Source organism: Scyliorhinus torazame, chromosome 3 (genome assembly GCF_047496885.1).
Source record: "Scyliorhinus torazame isolate Kashiwa2021f chromosome 3, sScyTor2.1, whole genome shotgun sequence".
NCBI classification, from domain to species: domain Eukaryota; kingdom Metazoa; phylum Chordata; class Chondrichthyes; order Carcharhiniformes; family Scyliorhinidae; genus Scyliorhinus; species Scyliorhinus torazame.
Genome location: NC_092709.1, coordinates 338,019,588 through 338,037,974, shown reverse-complemented (window position 1 = coordinate 338,037,974; position 18,387 = coordinate 338,019,588).

Below are 18,387 nucleotides of genomic sequence, written 5' to 3'. Positions count from 1 at the left end.
CACTGGACACGTAGTCCAGACCACTGCTGTGGCAGCATGGGTTCAAATCCCACCACAGCAGTGGTCTGGACTACGTGTCCAGGCCTGCAGAAATGTGGCCAACTCTTAACTACCTCTGCAATAGCCGAGCAATCCATTCAGTTCAAGGGCAATTAGAGATGGGTAACAAATGCTTGCCTTGCCAGTGACACCCATGTCTTCTGAAAGATTAGGATAAAAAAAGTGAGCAGCACGGTAGCACAATGGTTAGCACTGTTGCTTCACAGTTCCAGGGTCCCAGGTTCGATTTCCAGCTTGGGTCACAGTCTGTGCGGAGTCTGCACGTTCTCCCCTTGTCTCCTTGGGTTTCCTCCGGGTGCTCCGGTTTCCTCCCACAGTACAAAGTTGTGCAGGTTAGATGGATTGGCTATGCTAAATTGCCCTTAGTGTCCAGAAAGGTTGAGTGGGGTTGCTGGGTTACGGGGATAGGACGGGGAAAGAGTGTGGGCTCTTTCTAAGGGCCGATGCAGACTCGATGGGCCGAATGGCCTCCTTCTGCACTGTAAATTCTATGAAACTGTGAATCTAAGTGACTGGCGAATCAACACGGGAGAAATGTCTTTATTCGGGGAGTGGTTAGAGTTTGAAACTTGTTACCTCAGGATGTGATTGAGGCAAATAGATTAGATGCTGACAAAAGAAAATTAGGGGCTGGATTCCCTGGTCCTCCAACCGCGATTCTCCCATCCCAATGCCGGGCCAGAGAATCACCGCAACCGCGCCACGCCATCCCGTCTCCGGCGCGCGATTCTCCCAGGTGCGGAGAATCGGCGCCATTTGCGCCCGCGCGTTTGGCGCGCCGCCGGTTGCGGCCCGCTGTACGAGGCCGTGCCGCCTATTCTCCGGCCCGTACGTGCCGCGTGGCTGCGCGGGAAAAGCAGAGTTCCGCCGGCGCCATTCAGACCTGGTCACTGCCGGCAGGAACCCTGCACAAAGGGTCGGGGGGAGCCTGGGGGGGGTGAGGGGGTTCCTTCAACCGGGGGGGGCCCCCGATGGGGTCTGGCCCGCGATCAGGGCCCACCAATCGGCGGGCCGGCCTCTCCCCCCCCCCAGGCCTACTTCGTTGCGCGTCCAGCCTCCCCGAACAGGCGCCTGAATGTGGCGACTAGGGGCTTTTCACAGTAACTTCATTTGAAGCCAACTTGTGACAATAAGTGATTTTCATTTCATTTTCAACCCCCGCGCCATGTTGCGTGGAGGCTGGCACGTTCTGTAAAGCCACCGCGCATACGCGGGTTGGCGTGTCGCCCCCAGTGCGCGCTAGGAAGTGAGGCTGGAGTGGCGTGAACCGCTCCAGCACCGTGCTGGCCCCCTGTGGGGGCCAGGATCCCTAGTGCCCCTGCCCATTTCGCGCCATCATTAAATGCGGCGGCGTTCACGACGGCGCGGTCACTCCGTCCCGCAATCGGAGACTCCCGGCCCCTGTATTTCTCAGCGCCGCGCTATTCATGGCGGCCAGATTCTCTCCTCCCGCCATTGTCAATGGGATTTCCCTTCGAAGCCACTCCCTGCTGCTGGCACAGGAAATCCCAACGGTCAGAGAATACCAGACTAGATGGTTTCATGAGAGAAAGATATATTGAAAGTCTGGGGTAAGGTACATGCAGTGGGAGGAAACCCATGTGGAATAAAATACCAGCACAGACTACTTAAGAAGTTGGACCGGATGACCTGTGTCTGTTTTGTATTTTCAAGTAAAATATTTGAGTTAAAATAACTACAATGTCCTGGAGGTTTTCGAAGGAAAAGCGGAGATAATATTTGGCCATTAAAATTAGATTAGAACAAAAAAAGAAATGATTTGAACGACTTTAACAACCCAGTGATTGGACATTTAAATTTTCCACGCCTTTTCGTAACGGAACTCTTCATTTTCTGACAAAGAAACAGACATTTATTCGCTCAGCATTTACGAGCGGCCTCCCAAGGTGTTGCGTGGGTGGCTTGCGAAGGCAGCTGTCGGTGGAAACATCAGCAAAGGGCTTTAAGCACCTTGGTTGCCGGCGGGACCGTCTGAGATTTGTGTGGCGCGCCCATCCGCAGCTGGGGAAGCCGCCGCGATGGTGGTGGGTGGGGGGAGGGGGGGGGCGGGGTCACCTTCGGCGGGACTGAAATATCCCTCCGGTAGGAAGGGCAGGAAAATCCTCCGAAGGTTCTCTGCCCCACAAAGCTGTTGAAATGGGAAAGGCACTATATCCTCAATGGGAATGATGGATCGCGGAATCATCCTGGACTTCATATGATCAGGAATGCTACCTGGCGGTGATTGAACAGATCGGATCACTGTTTTCTTGCACAGAGCTCAGGGATTTTTCTCAGGGTTTGGGGATCAAATTAATTCTGTCAATTTTCCTGTGGAAACGGTAAATCAGTGTCCGAGATTTCCGTTATATTTAAGATTAACTTTTCCCATTTCCATATCCATGGTGTGACCCGAGAGGTTCATCTATGTTGTGTCCTTCCTCAGTTGAAAAGACAAAGAGCGGGATTCTCCGTTCCCGCAGCCAGGCCAATGGGGTTTCTCATTGTGGCCACCCCATGCCAACCGGAGGATCCCGTGGTCGTGGGCGCACTGCCGGCAAACCGGAGGATCCCACCGACAGAGAATCCTGCAGAAAGGCTCTCCAGAATTTGCTTGAATCTCAGAGTCCTGAAAAGCATTCTTAGCTGCTTTAGCTACACAGGAAATAGGAGCAGGAGTAGGCCATTCGGCCCATCGAGCCCGCTCCACCATTCAATACAATCATGGCTAATCTTGGACTTCAACTCCATTTTCCCACCCTCCCCACTTCCCTTAATTCCCTCTGAGACTAAAAATCCATCCATGCCTGCAGCATGAATACTTCCCCAGTTACTTGACTACTACAACTGGACACAGTATTAGCAGAGCAGTGTGACCAGCTCACTGTATATTTCAATCACTGAGCATCAACTAAAGGATGCCAGGATACAAAAACCAAAGGAAGTGGTAATGGGGGAAGCAAAGAAACACAAAGGTGTACCATAGGGATCTGTGCTGGGTCCCTTAATGTTAATATTACCAACATAAATGACCATGTGGGGGGTAAGATCAGTATGTTTGCGGATGACATAAAGATTGGCCAGGTGGTTAACCATGATGCTGAGTGTCTTGAGTTACAGGAAGATATAGACGGGATGGTCAAATGGCAGAAAGGTGGTAGATGGAATTGAATCCTGCGAAGTGTGAGGTGATACACTTTGGAAGGAGTAATGTGACAAGGAAGTATTCAATGAACGACCTGACACTGGGATGTTCTGAGGAACAAAGAGACCTAGGCGTGTTTGTCCATAGATTTCTGAAGGCGGAAGGGCACGTTAATAGGGTGGTGAAAAAGGCAGATGGCACACTTGCCTTTATCAATCGTGGCATCGATTACAAAAGCAGGGAGGTCATGTTGAGGAGATCCACCAAGATGTTGCCTGGGATGGAACACTTTAGTTATGAAGAGAGGTTGGATAGGCTTGTGTTGTTTTCTCTGGAGCAGAGAAGACAGGCGACCTGGTTGAGGTGTAGACGATTATGAGGGGCATGAACAGGGTGGATAGGGAGTAGCTGTTCCCCTTAGTTGAAGGATCTGGCAGGAGGATTTGCGGGGTTCTGGAATGCACTGCCCGGGAATGTGGTAGAGGCGGGTTGCCTCACATCCTTTAAAATGTACTTGGATGAGCACTTGGCACGTCTTAACATTCAAGGCAGGTCAAGTGCAGATCTCGATGAGCCAAAGGACCTCTTATGCACTGCGTATTTCTGTGATTCTGCGATTCTGTGATGAGAGGAGGTATGAATAGCAGAATAGCAACCATCTAATCACAAACTGAAGGGAGCAAGACGGCAACTCGGGAAAAAGAAAATGATTTCCTCTGCTGGGGCATCGAGGACAAAGAATTATTCTTAAAATTAATGCTGGGACATTCAGGAGTGGAACCAGGAAGCACATTTCAATGGCATTACCATTGCTGAATCACGCACTATCTGCATCCTGGGGATTATCATTGATCAGAAACTGAACTGGACTAGCCACATTAATACTACTGAGGCTGCCAGGGCAGGTCAAAGGCTAGAAATCCTACGGTGACTAATTCACCCCCTGACCCTCCATAGCGTGTCAAGGTACAAGTCAGGAGTGTAATGGAATACTCTCCAGTTTCCTGGATAAGTGTAGCTCCAACAACACTCAAGAAGCTTAACCATCCAGGACAAAGCAGTCCACTTGATTGCTCCCCCGTCAAGTCAATCCCTCCACCACCGGCGAACAGTGGCAGCTGTTTGTATCATCTGCAAGATGCACTGCAGGAACTCACCAAGGCTCCTTAGGCACCACCTTCCAATCCCACTTCCATCTAGAAGGACAAGGGTGGCAGATACCTGGGAACATCATCCTCTCCAAGTCACTAACTATCCTGACTTGGAAAGACATAGGCCGTTCCTTCGCTGTCGCTGGGTAAAAATCCTGGAAATCCCTCTCTAATAGCACAGTGGATGTACGTACACCGTAGACTGCACCGTGGGTGTACCTATGCCTCAAGGACTGCAGCGGTTCAAGAAGGCAGCTCGCCAACATCTTCTGAAGGGTAACTAGGGATGGGCAATAAATGCTGTCCTAACCAGTGACGCCCACATCCCGCAAATGAATTTTGAAAAGAGGGTTGTGGAAATCTGGCTTTCAGTCCCCTAAAAAGGCTCTGGATTCTGGAGGTCAACTGAAACTTTCGACAAGCAGATTAACGTTAATAGCAAGATCAGGTTGTTCCGGTCAATCTCCTCTATCTTCTTAGGCAGGTCTCAGGTTCGAGGATGACTCACTTCCACTGTGGTTCAAAGCATTTTGAGAAAGCCAATAAGTGCAGTGCATGGTGTGCTGACTCCGCCATATACAGGGCAGGGGATGCTTGAAAGGTTGGCTAGATGGAGGTTTGTACACATACCCAGCAACAAAGTGTCTTGACATGTTTGGTGCCTTCCCGAATGTGCCCCATTTTGGTCAATCACAAACCAAAGTCTGCCATGAGTCGAGGGTGTGAGGGGCATGGTGGTGAAGGATGGTGGTGGCGGTGGCTATGTTTGACATCTTCAAGGAGTCTCACTGAGGTTCCAAACGGACCACAGTTGCTTCGGGATTCTGGTGGCAAGTCTCGTTTAGTGTCCAGTCCAGTGGAGCTGGGTTAAAGTGATTAAAGTCTCTATTTTGCACAAATTGCCTTGGGAGAGAACACTGCTGTTGGACCTCCTTCCCATTGTATTTGGAACATCCTTTGAAGACACTACAGGAGCACCTCTCTAGCGCTTTGAGATTTAATATTTATCCCTCAGCCATTTTGTCTATTATGTAAATGAACCACCTGGTCATTCACACGTTGTGATTTGTGGGATCTTGCTGTGTTCAAATTGGCACCTTTATTTCCATGGAATCTCTACAGTGCAGAAGGAGGCCATTTGGCCCATCGAGTCTGCACCGACCCTCTGAAAGATCACCCCATCTAGGTCCACTCCCCCTGCCAACCCTGCCCTATCCCCGTAATCCCACCTAACCTGTGCATCTTTGGACACTAAGGGGCAATTTAGCAAGGCCAATCCACCGATCCTGCACACCTTTGGACTGTGGGAGGAAACGGGAGCACTCGGAGGGAACCCATGCAGACACGGGAAGAATGTGCAAACTCCACACAGCCACCAAGGTCAGAATCGAACCTGGGTCCCTGCCGCTGTGAGGCAACAGTGTTATATGTCTTCTTCTTTGGCTCCTCATCAATTTTGGGCTAATCGCACCCCTCTGAGGTGCTCTGGGAAGTTTTACGTTAAAGTTTCTACACGGATGCAAGCTGTTGGCTGCTGCACTTTCTACATTAGAACAGTGACCACACTTTATGGGCAGGATTCTCTGATCCTGAGGCTACGTGTTGGCGCCATCGTAAACACCGTCACGTTTCTCGACGGCGTCAACATGACCTCCGGAGCAGCGATTCTGACTCCTACAGTGGGTCAGCACGGTACTGGAGCGACCCATGCCGCTCCAGCTGCCGATCCCGGCGTCAGATCGGCACCACGGGTCTGTGCATGCGTAATGGGACCGACGCGATTGCCGCGCAGGGGTGGTGGCTCCCTTCTCCGCGCCAGCCCCGACGCAACATGGCGTAGGCCCATGTACTACCGTTCAGTTCAGGCTTCTGTGTGTGTTTTTCTTTTCAAACTGTAATCGGCCCATCCCGGGCCGAGAATCGCCGGGGGGGGGGGGGGGGGGGTGCGCATAGAGTGGCCCCCGATCGGCGGCGCGCCGACCACACTGCCGCCAATGGCGCCGATTCTCAGCTCTCCGGAGAATCGGCGGACTGGCGTTGGGGCACCGTCGCGCGACTCGCGCCCGTTCCAGCGATTCTCCAGCCCAGCCTGTGCTGAGAGAATCCCGCCCAATGTGCTTCATTGGCTGTGAAGCACCTGGGACACCCGGAGATCATAAAAGGTGCTGTAGAAATGGAAGCACTTTAAGATTCTGAGGGGTATTGACAGGGTGGGTGAGGCGAGGATGTTTCCTCTTGTGGGGAATCTAGAACCAGGGGTCACTGACCACAATTTTCCAGGCCCTCCCCAGCCCCAGCAGTGGGTCTTCCCATGGGGGGGGGAGGTGGCTTGCCATTGGCTGCCAGTGGGGACTTCCAGTCCCGCCGAGGTCAATAGCAATTTGCATGGATCGCCCGTGTTTCCGCCGGTAAACCAAAGGTGGGGGGGGGGGGGGTGGGGGGGGGGGGGGGGGGGTCAACTTAGGCTGGACTGGAATATCCCTCCAGCAGGTAGGCCTGGAAAATTCTGCACACTGTTTAAAAATAAGGTGTCGCCCATTTAAGACAGAGATGAGGAGAAATGTTTTTCTCCGAGAGGATAGCGAGTCTTTGGAACTTCCTTCCTCAGAACAGCAGTGAAAACAGAGACTTTGAATATTTTTAAGGCAAAGGAGGATAGATTCTTGGTAAATCATAGGGGTGAAAGATAGGCCGGAATACGGAATTGAGGTTAAAATTAGATCAGCCATGATTTTATTGAATGGCGGAGCAGGCTCGAAGGGCTCGTGTGGCCCACTCCTGATCTTTATGTTCGCAGGTTCCTTCTTTTTCTTTACCCATGAGGCATGCCAGTGTAGCCAATTGTCCTCAGAAAGGACCCGGCCGTTAGATTCCCTCAGCTGCCCGCCAAACCGTTCAGTTCAGGCTTCTGTGTGTGTTTTTCTTTTCGAACTGTAATCTGTTACTACTTTAAAAGTTTAATTAGAATTTACTTACGCCTCACATGACACCTTAAGTTTGGAGCTGTAACTGTTACTGGTGAGACAGCGTGTTTGATCATCAGAGCTTGGCTCTTCAGGCATCAGATGCTCCATTTAGAGTCGAGAAAATGGAAGCGTGTTACCTCGTTAGCAGCTCCGACCAGCTGCTGATTTACATTAGCACTTGGTGATTGATTAGACGGAGGGGGGGGAGCGAAAGAAACGAGAGTGGAATGGCGAGCATCAGGATGTTGCTGGAAGAGGGGTGGGGATGGGGGAGAAGGAAGGATCGAAAGGAGCAGTTACCACAACAGACAAAGCAAATGTCTTGGCTGCTGAATGTACCGTCAGGCTTCACTGGCTTTCCATTGCTGCGAGGCTGCCCCCTTGATTGGCACGTCATCCGCCACCTTAACCACACCAGCGCACAGTGGAAGCAGTGGTGCACCATGGTGTACTGTCACAAGATGCAATTTCACAACTCGCCACGGCTCCTTCAACAACACCTCCCTCTACCACCGAGAAGGACAAGGGCAGTAGATGCACGGGAACATCACCGCCCTGACTTGGAAATATGTCGCCGTTCCTTCACTGTCACTGGGTCAAAATCATGGAATTCCCTCCCTAACTGCAGTGTGGGTGTACCTACACCACATGGACTGCAGAGGTTCAAGATGAAGGCTCAACACTACTTTCTCAAGGGCTGGGCAATACATGTCAGCCTTGCCCACATCCCCAGAATGAAGTTAAACGTCCTTCTCTTTGGGAAAACAGGAATGGGAGCATGCACTCAATGGAAGGATACTGATGGGAGTTTCAGATATACCAGTCATTGAAAAAGCTTGAATGCAGGTAGTTAAAGCCATGGGCAAAAGACAACAGCATTTTGTAACATTGTGTGTAATTAGGGAAAGCGAGTGCAGATTAAAGATACGTGTAAGCCTTGGCACAGGGGATGGCACTGTTATCATTGGGTCAAAAGGTATGAGCACAGAACAATGAGCATTCCAGTTTAGCGCAATGGGAGTGCTGCACTGTCGAAGATGCTGTCATTCTGATGAAGCATTAAACTGAGGACACATTTGTTTCTTCTGCATAATTTCCAAGCAGCGCAGGGTATTGTCTTAACCAACAGATATCCCCTAACCAAAATCATCAAAGGAGGTTATCCAGTCACGATCTTATTGCTGTTTGTGGGAGCTTGCTGTGCACAGATTGGTTGCTGCATATCTTAGATTGCAACAGTGAGTCCACTCCAAGAGTACTTGATTGGCTTTAGAATGCTGTGGGCTGTCCGAAACACGGGGATTTTCTTCCAAAGCCCCTCCCTTCCTCTGTAGCTTCCATAGAATTCATCATAAAATCCCGACAGTGCAGAAGGAGGCCATTCGGCACATCGAGTTGGCACCAACCCTCCGAATGAGCACTCTACCTAGACGCAATCCCCCACCTCATCCCTGTAACCCACCTAACCGTTGGACACTAAGAGGCAATTTATCATGACCAATCCACCTAACCTGCACATCTTTGGACTGTGGGAGGAAACCTGAGCAACCGGAGGAAACCCACGCAGACACGGGAGAACATGCAAACTCCACTCACTCGAGGCCAGAATGGAACCCGGGTCCCTGGCACTGTGAGGCAGCAGTGTTGACCACTGTGCTGCCGTGCCGCCCTGCCGATGCTTAATCACTGAAGCTAAAGGTTTTACTCAAGCTGACATCCTGAGTGGTGCGTTATGGCATTAGTTTTGAAGCTTTATCGAGCTGGCACTGTGCTTGGCAACGCTCTGAAAACACACTCCTGGTGCATAGCCTCACCATTGGGAATGCGTATCAGGAAATCGGAAGTCCCTCTGCTGGGAGGCCAATTCAGAGAGTTGACCCCAATAGTACATCATGCTATTTACTTTAATAATTGCTTTGCGGTGAATGGGCCTGGGCAATATTGGGTTTGCTGTTTCTCTGCATGCCTTCAGTTTTGTTTCATAGTAATAAATTACTACAAATCTATGAAAAATTACTTTGCCAGATGTTGTGTGAATAACAGTCTTGAAAGTGGAAACAATCTTCTAGCGCTGGTGTTAACCCCTTCACTGACAAACACTAGAGAGGGAGTCGATTTCAAACTTTTCCTGAAGGTTTCCTGGCCGATATTTGTCTCTCATCCAACAGTGGCTACACTTTAAATCTAACTTAGTGGCTGATAAATGCGAAGAGACCCCCTGAGGTCTTGAAAGGTGCTATATCAATGCAGCGCTTTCTTACTTCTGGTCAACACCAGCCTTTGGGATGGTCAGTATGTCACTCGCTGTCCTCTATCCAAGCTCATCCAACCTTGGACCTCTCAGCCCTGCTTTAGAGCAATGACCTGGGAGGTCAGGTAGCTCAGAGGGGGCCCAATTCTTTTTTTTGGCTCAGTGAACCAACTGGGCATTTCAAAAAATATTTGTTCTTGGAATGTGAGCGTCATAAGGTAGACCAACATTTACTGTTCCCCCCCCCCCCCTAATTGCCCATGTATCAGGTATGGTTGCATTCATTAGCAGAAACCTAAGCCACCTGTATATAGGCTCATGAAGACTCCTTGCCTGAGGTGTGGTTAACTCAGGTTAAATCACCACCAGTCTGCCCTCAAAGAGGAGAGCAGCTTATGGTCCTCTGGGACTGTGGCGACATTTACACATAGTTTTCAAGAGGACATGGACAGAGTGGGGGAATGGGTAGACATGTGGCAGATTTATTTTGGGGGGAGGGGGCTGATGGCATGGTGGTAATGTAACTGGGCTAGTTATCCTGAGGCGCAAGCTCAATGGGTGGCATGGCGGCATGGTGGTTAGCACTATTGCCTCACAGCGCCAGGGACTCGGGTTCAATTCCGACCTTGGGCCACTGCCTTTGTGGAGTTTGAACTTTCTTCCTGTGTGTACGTGGGTTTCCGCCAGGTAACAAAGAACAAAGATGTGCAGATTAGGTGGATTGGCCGTGATAAATTACCCCTTAGTGTCCAAAAGATAGTGAGATATATCGGTATACAGATAGATAGATACATAGAACATAGAACAATACAGCGCAGTACAGGCCCTTCGGCCCACGACGTTGCACCGAAACAAAAGCCATCTAACCTACACTATGCCATTATCATCCATATGTTTATCCAATAAACTTTTAAATGCCCTCAATGTTGGCGAGTTCACCACTGTAGCAGGTAGGGCATTCCACGGCCTCACTACTCTTTGCGTAAAGAACCTACCTCTGACCTCTGTCCTATATCTATTACCCCTCAGTTTAAAGTTATGTCCCCTCGTGCCAGCCATATCCATCGGCGGGAGAAGGCTCTCACTGTCCACCCTATCTAACCCCCTGATCATTTTGTATGCCTCTATTAAGTCTCCTCTTAACCTTCTTCTCTCCAACGAAAACAACCTCAAGTCCATCAGCCTTTCCTCATAAGATTTTCCCTCCATACCAGGCAACATCCTGGTAAATCTCCTCTGCACCCGCTCCAAAGCCTCCACGTCCTTCCTATAATGCGGTGACCAGAACTGTACGCAATACTCCAAATGCGGCCGTACCAGAGTTCTGTACAGCTGCAACATGACCTCCCGACTCCGGAACTCAATCCCTCTACCAATAAAGGCCAACACTCCATAGGCCTTCTTCACAACCCTATCAACCTGGGTGGCAACTTTCAGGGATCTATGTACATGGACACCTAGATCCCTCTGCTCATCCACACTTTCAAGAACTTTACCATTAGCCAAATATTCCGCATTCCTGTTATTCCTTCCAAAGTGAATCACCTCACACTTCTCTACATTAAACTCCATTTGCCACCTCTCAGCCCAGCTCTGCAGCTTATCTATATCCCTCTGTAACCTGCTACATCCTTCCACACTATCGACAACACCACCGACTTTAGTATCATCTGCAAATTTACTCACCCACCCTTCTGCGCCTTCCTCTAGGTCATTGATAAAAATGACAAGCAGTAACGGCCCCAGAACAGATCCTTGTGGTACTCCACTTGTGACTGTACTCCATTCTGAACATTTCCCATCAACCACCACCCTCTGTCTTCTTTCAGCTAGCCAATTTCTGATCCACATCTCTAAATCACCCTCAATCCCCAGCCTCCGTATTTTTTGCAATAGCCTACCGTGGGGAACCTTATCAAACGCTTTGCTGAAATCCATATACACCACATCAACTGCTCTACCCTCGTCTACCTGTTCAGTCACCTTCTCAAAGAACTCAATAAGGTTTGTGAGGCATGACCTACCCTTCACAAAGCCATGCTGACTATCCATGATCATCTTATTCCTATCTAAATGATTATAAATCTTGTCTCTTATAATCCCCTCCAAGACTTTACCCACTACAGACGTGAGGCTCACCGGTCTATAGTTGCCGGGGTTGTCTCTGCTCCCCTTTTTGAACAAAGGGACCACATTTGCTGTCCTCCAGTCCTCTGGCACTATTCCTGTAGCCAATGATGACATAAAAATCAAAGCCAAAGGTCCAGCAATCTCTTCCCTGGCCTCCCAGAGAATCCTAGGATAAATCCCATCAGGTCCCGGGGACTTATCTATTTTCAACCTGTCCAGAATTGCCAACACCTCTTCCCTACGTACCTCAATGCCATCTATTCTATTAGCCTGGGGCTCAGCATTCTCCTCCACGTCGTTAGATTGACAGATAGATAGTTAGATGGATAGATAGATTGATTGATAGATAGATGGATAGAATTACGGGGGATAGGGTGAAGACGTGGACCTGGTTAGGATGCTCTTTTGGAGGGTTGGTGCCAACTCGAAGGGCAGAATGGCCTCCTTCTACACTGTAGGGATTCTATGATAGAGCTACATTACACCTGAAAACTGACACCCTGATGCACCGTCAATTACCACAAGACAAGTAATGGTGGAACAATCGAGGCTTTATTGAACAAGATGTGTCTCCTGTAGCTGGAAACAGAGTGGCTGCAGCACAGAAGAGCACACACATTTATACGCCGCCTACTGGGCGGAGCCAGCAGGCAGAGATTTACCATTGTACCTCTAATATATGGGCAGTGCCGTAATACATATAATATACCATTAGTGGTGACTACCACACACCCCCAGCAACCCCCCCCCCTCTCCTCTTGCAGACATGGATCTTCCTCAGCTGTGCCAGAATAGCTGAGGAGGGTCCCAGTTAAAGCCTTGGTCTGCATTGAATTCACGGAATCTGGCCAGTGCAGTGCCTGCAGCAATTGGTCTCAGCTCATCCGAACACTGAGCCATGGTTCCACTACTGACTATAGAATGATCCAGGCAGGAAGGGCCTGGATTCAAAGGGAACGGAGAGTTAAATTTGCTTTTGATGATCCTTTCCCTCATCTGTGAAGTCAGCCGTGCAAAATGGCCACTGTGGGGGACCACATCTGCTAATCTTTTTCTCTCCCTCTAACCTGGGGCCTCTTATACATCCCCTGTTTCATCGTTTCACCATTGGTCACCATGCTTCAGCTGTCGAGTTTCTAACCTGGGGAATTCTCTTCTTAATGTCTTCACCTCCTTCTCTGAAATGCCTAAATTTTAATTTTGTGGAAATCTGGAATTAAAAGTCTCATAATAAAGAACTATTATCAATTGTGTTGTATTATGCTTCTTCATGTAGCATAAGCTGCTCCCTTGATGTATGCTCTGACAAAGGAAGGTGCAGACTTGGAGATAGGTTTAACACATTTATTGAACAGTTAACAATTCTCCTTCTTGAGTTCGACTTTCCTGCTAATCTTGCTATAGTAACTCAGTCTAACTAACCGGTCTGCTCTAAGCCATGCGGTGGGTGTGATGCTTCTGATCTGCCCCTGTCCTTCTCTCTGAGTGTCGCCTGTGGAAAGAGAAAGAGCATGTGTGCCCTGTCCTTTTATATGGGTTGCCCCCTTGTGGTAGTGTCACCTCTGGGTGTCTTGACTGCCCATTGGTTGTGTCCTATTCTATGTGTTCATTAGCTGTATGTCTGCATATCATGACATCTCCGGTGCTCCCTCTAGTGTTTACTTAGTTGTCGTGTATTTACATTAACCCCTTGTGTATTTACAGTGATGCATATCACCACAGATTGTTGTAAAAACCCATCTGGTTCACTAATGTCCTTTAGGGAAGGAAATCTGCCGTCGTTGTCGGGTTTGACCTACATGTCACTCCAGACCCAGAGCAATGTGGTTGACTCTTAAATGCCCTCTGACATGGCCTAGCAAGACACTCACTTCAAGGGTAATTAGGGATGGGCAATAAATGCTGTCCAATGTTAATTTAAAATTTCCTCTTTGACCAAACATGTGCCTTCGTATCTCCTTATGTGGCTGGTGCCAAATTTTGTTTGATAATGCTCCTGTGAAGGGCTTTGGAGACATCCTACCATGTTAAAGGTGCTGTATAAATACAAGGTCAGTCAGTAGCTATGTTTGCCACTGAATCCTATCTTTGCTGGGTTCAAGTCCCACACAAAAATCAAGGCTGACACTCCATTGCCATACCTAGGAAGTACTGCACTGTTGGAGGTGCTGTCATCTGAATAGGCGTTCACATAACTACTTGTTTGGATGAACCAGATCCCATGTCCCTCTTTTGAAGATATGTAATAAAGTTACCCCTTGTGTCCTGATCCACCTTTATTCCTCTGTCAATTTCAGAATCACCGAACGGTTACAGCGCAGAAGGAGGCTCCATCGTGTCTGCACCGGCTCTCCAAACAAGCATCGCGGCTTCCTGCCATTCCCCTGCTTTTTCCCCGTACCCAAACAGCAGAATTATCTGGTCACTTCCGGTCATTATCAGCTTGCTATTTGTGAAATGTTACCAAAGCTCTTCATCTTCCAGTCATCGGGACAAACACAAGGATGCCAAATTTCAAATGGTCACAGAAATTTATACCATGAGAGAAAAAGGTCCTGATTGGTTGGCAAGTTGACTCTGATTGGCTGAGGCAATGCCATAGAGAAAGCAGTGGGATAATTCAACAAAAGATACAAAGCTCAATCGTGTTTGCAGAGAACAGGTCACTGCATGTGCATGTATGTCACTTCCAACGAGTGTAAACGAGCCTCATTACAATCTCAACTGGTTATCTTCAATCAGTTGTCAGTGTAGGTATTAGTACACTCAGGATTGTTCAGCAAATGCAACCCAATCATGGAATCACACCTAACATTAGATTTTTGTTTAGTTTTCCAACTGTTGTTTACATGGTTGCATTGCTGTTGTGACTCTTGAGCCTGCTGTTCATTAGGGGATGGGGGATAAATGGTGGAAAAGACTGTGTCCACGCACCTGCACTGGACTAGAGGTGAACAGGCTAGAAAAGGTTCCAGAACTAGCATGGCCCCTAAGCTATTGAAGTACAGCCGTAACACTGGAACCTACTCGGTAATGTGAAAAATTGCCCAGCCTTGGCCCAGACATGACAAAAGAGCTGAACTCCAGAGGGGTGAGGTGACAGTGATTGCCCTTGACATCGAGGCAACACTGACTGAGCGTGACATCACAAGGAGCTTTAGCAAAACTGGAGTCAATGGGATTCAGGGGATAATTCTCTTCTCATTGGAGTGATACCTAACACAAAATAATATATTGTGGTTGTTGAAGGTCAACCATCTCAACTCCAGGACATCACTGGAAGAGTTCCTGAGGGAAGTATCTTCGGCCCAACCATCTGCGGCTGCTTCATCAATGGTCTTCCTTCTATCATAAGATCAAAAGTGGGGATGTTCACTGATGACTGCACCATTTGCAACTCCTCAGATACTGAAGCAGTCTGTGTCCAAATGCAGCAAGATCTGGACAATATCCAGGCCTGGGCTGATAATCAGCAGGTAACATTCGCGCCAGACATGTGCCAGGCAATGACCATCCCCAACAAGAGAGAATCTAATTGATGCAACCATCAATTCACGCGAAACCAGGAGTAGAAGTAAACTGTGGCTTTAATCGACAAGAACAGTGCCTGCCTGCAACTGATCAGTTAGTGGGAGCCGCCTACAGGGCGACTGCTCTTTATACCTCCCCTGAAGGGGTGGAGCCAGGGGCGGGGCCCACACAGGCCCCAACATGCTACATTATAGGTAATACCTTACAATGGTCCATAGGTGGAGCCCACATGGGCAACAGCGTAATACAGATATGCACATGGTGAATTATTACAGAAATACATTCAACACATTCACCCCCTGTTAAAAAAATGAAGTCCGACGGGGGTGAAGGGTTCATAAGTTCAGCCTGTCTAGCTCACGGATTGTGCGCTGTGATCGCCGAAGCCCTGGTATCGCAGCTGGCCCGGGCGTCGAACTCAGCCGTGCTGGCATGGGTAGTGAAGTCGCCGGTGCGGGCACAGACGTGGACTCCGGGAGCGTGTCTTCTGGGCTTCATTCCTGTGGGTCGGTGAAGGGGGAATGGCGGGCGGGAGGGAGTGCGGGTGCCATGTGGGGCAGGGGCACTGGTCAGCATAGGTTGGGCGGGATAAGTTGGGGTGGCGGTGGTAGTGGAACCTGCGGGTGCCAGGTCCCAGAGGGAGACCGTATCCTGTCGGCCGTCGGGGTGTTTGATGTATGCGTACTGGGGGTTGGAGTGTAGGAGCTGGACCCTCTCGACCAGGGGGTCAGACCTATGGCTCCTGACGTGTTTGCGGAGCAGGACGGGCCCCGGTGTCTTCAGCCAGGCCGGAAGCGAGGCCCGGAGGTGGATTTCCTGGGGAAAACAAATAGGCGGTCATGAGGGGTCTCGTTTGTGGCCGTGCAAAGTAGGGACCTAATAGAGTGGAGTGCGTCGGGGAGGACCTCCTGCCAGTGGGGAACTGGGTGATTCCTAGACCGTAGGGCCAGGAGGACGGTCTTCCAGACCGTCGGGTTCTCTCGCTCCACCTGCCCGTTTCCCCTGGGGTTATAACTGGTAGTCCTGCTCGAGGCGATGCCCTTACTGAGCAGGTACTGACGCAGTTCGTCGCTCATGAACAACGAGCCCCGGTCACTGTGAATGTACGTGGGGAAACCAAACAGGGTGAAGACACTATGTAGGGCTTTAATGACGGTGGCCGCGGTCATGTTGGGGCAAGGGATTGCAAAGGGGAAGCAGGAGAACTCGTCGATGATGTTGAGGAAATATGTGTTGCGGTTGGTGGCTGGACGGGGCCCTTTGAAATCGATACGGAGGCGCTCAAAGGGCCGGGTTGCCTTTACCAGGTGGGCCTTATCCAGTCGATAGAAGTGCGGTTTACACTCCACACAGATTTAGCAGTCCCTGGTCATGGCCCTGACCTCCTCAGTGGAGTAGGGCAGGTTGCGGGCCTTGATGTAGTGGAGAAGCCGGGTGACCCACGGGTGGCAGAGGTCATCGTGGATAGCACGTAGTCGGTCGTCTTGCGCGCTGGCGCATGTGCCGCGGGACAGGGCATCTGGGTGTTTGTTGAGCTTCCCAGGACGATATACTATATCGTAATTATAGGTGAGAGCTCGATCCTCCACCTCAAGATCTTATCATTTTTGATCTTGACCCGCTGCGTATTATCGAATATGAAGGCTACCGATCGTTGGTCGGTGACGAGGGTAAACCTCCTACCAGCGAGGTAGTGCCTCCAGTGCCGCATGGCTTCCACGATGGTTTGGGCTTCCTTTTCGACTGAGGAGTGTCGAATTTCAGAGGTGGTGAGGGTTCGTGAAAAAAACGCTACTGGCCTGCCTGCCTGATTGAGGGTAGCGGCGAGGGCGACCTCTGATGCGTCGCTCTCCATCTACAAGGGGATGGACTCGTCCACCGAGCGCATTGCGGCTTTGGCGATGTCCGCCTTGATGCAGCTGAAGGCCTGGCGGGCCTCAGCCGCCAGTGGGAAGATGGTGGCCTTGATTAGTGGGCGGGCTTTGTCCTCAAAGTTGGGGACCCACTGGGCGTAATGGGAAAAGAACCCGAGGCACCTTTTCAGGGACTTGGGGCAGTGGGGTAGGGGGAGTTGCAGGAGGGGGCGCATACGGTCGTGGTCGGGTCCTAGAACCCAGTTTTCCACGAAGTAGCCGAGGATGGCTAGTCTGGTTGCACGGAAAACGCATTTCTCCTTGTTGTAAGTGAGGTTAAGGGTTCGGGCGGTTTGGAGAAATCTCTGGAGGTTGACATCATGGTCCTGCTGATCATGGCCGCAGATGGTGATATTGTCCAAGTATGGAAATGTGGCCCGCAGTCTGTACTGGTCCACCATTCGGTCCATCATTCTTTGGAAGACCGAGACCCCTTTTGTGATGCCAAAGGGGACCCGGAGGAAGTGAAAGAGGCGGCCGTCTGCCTCAAAAGCCGTGTAGTGGCGGTCCCCTGGGCAGATTGGGAGCTGGTGGTACGCAGACTTCAGATCCACCGTGGAGAACACCCGGTAGTGCGCGATCTGATTAACCATGTCTGCGATCCGGGGAAGGGGGTACCCATCGAGGTTCGTGGACAGGTTTATGGTTTGGCTGTAATCTACAACCATCCGGTTCTTTTCCCCGGTCCTGGCGACCACCACCTGGGCTCTCCAGGGGCTATTGCTGCCTCGATGATTCCCTCCCGCAAGAGTCGCTGGACCTCGGACCTGATAAAAGTCCTATTCTGGATGCTGCACCGCCTACTTTTAGTGGCGACTGGTTTGCAGTCGGCAGTGAGATTTGCAAAGAGCGGGGGAGGGTCGACCTTTAGGGTCGTGAGGCTACATACGGTGAGTGGGGGTAGGGGCCCGCCGAACTTCAGGGTTAGGCTCCTGAGGTTACATTGGCAATCCAGTCCCAATAGAAGAGTAGCGCAGAGGTCGGGGAGTGCATATAATTTAAATTTGGTGTACTCGGCTCCCTGTATTGCGAGGTTGCGGTAGTGCACTCCCGGACCTGCACCGAGTGCGACCCGGAGGCGAGGGAGATGGTTTGATGCGCCGGGAAGATTGGGAGCGAGCAGCATCTTACCATGTCTGGATGAATGAAGCTCTCTGTGCTCCCGGAGTCGAAGAGGCATGGCATTTTGTGTCCGTTTACACGGACGGTCATCATAGATCTCCAGAGGTGTTTGGGTCGC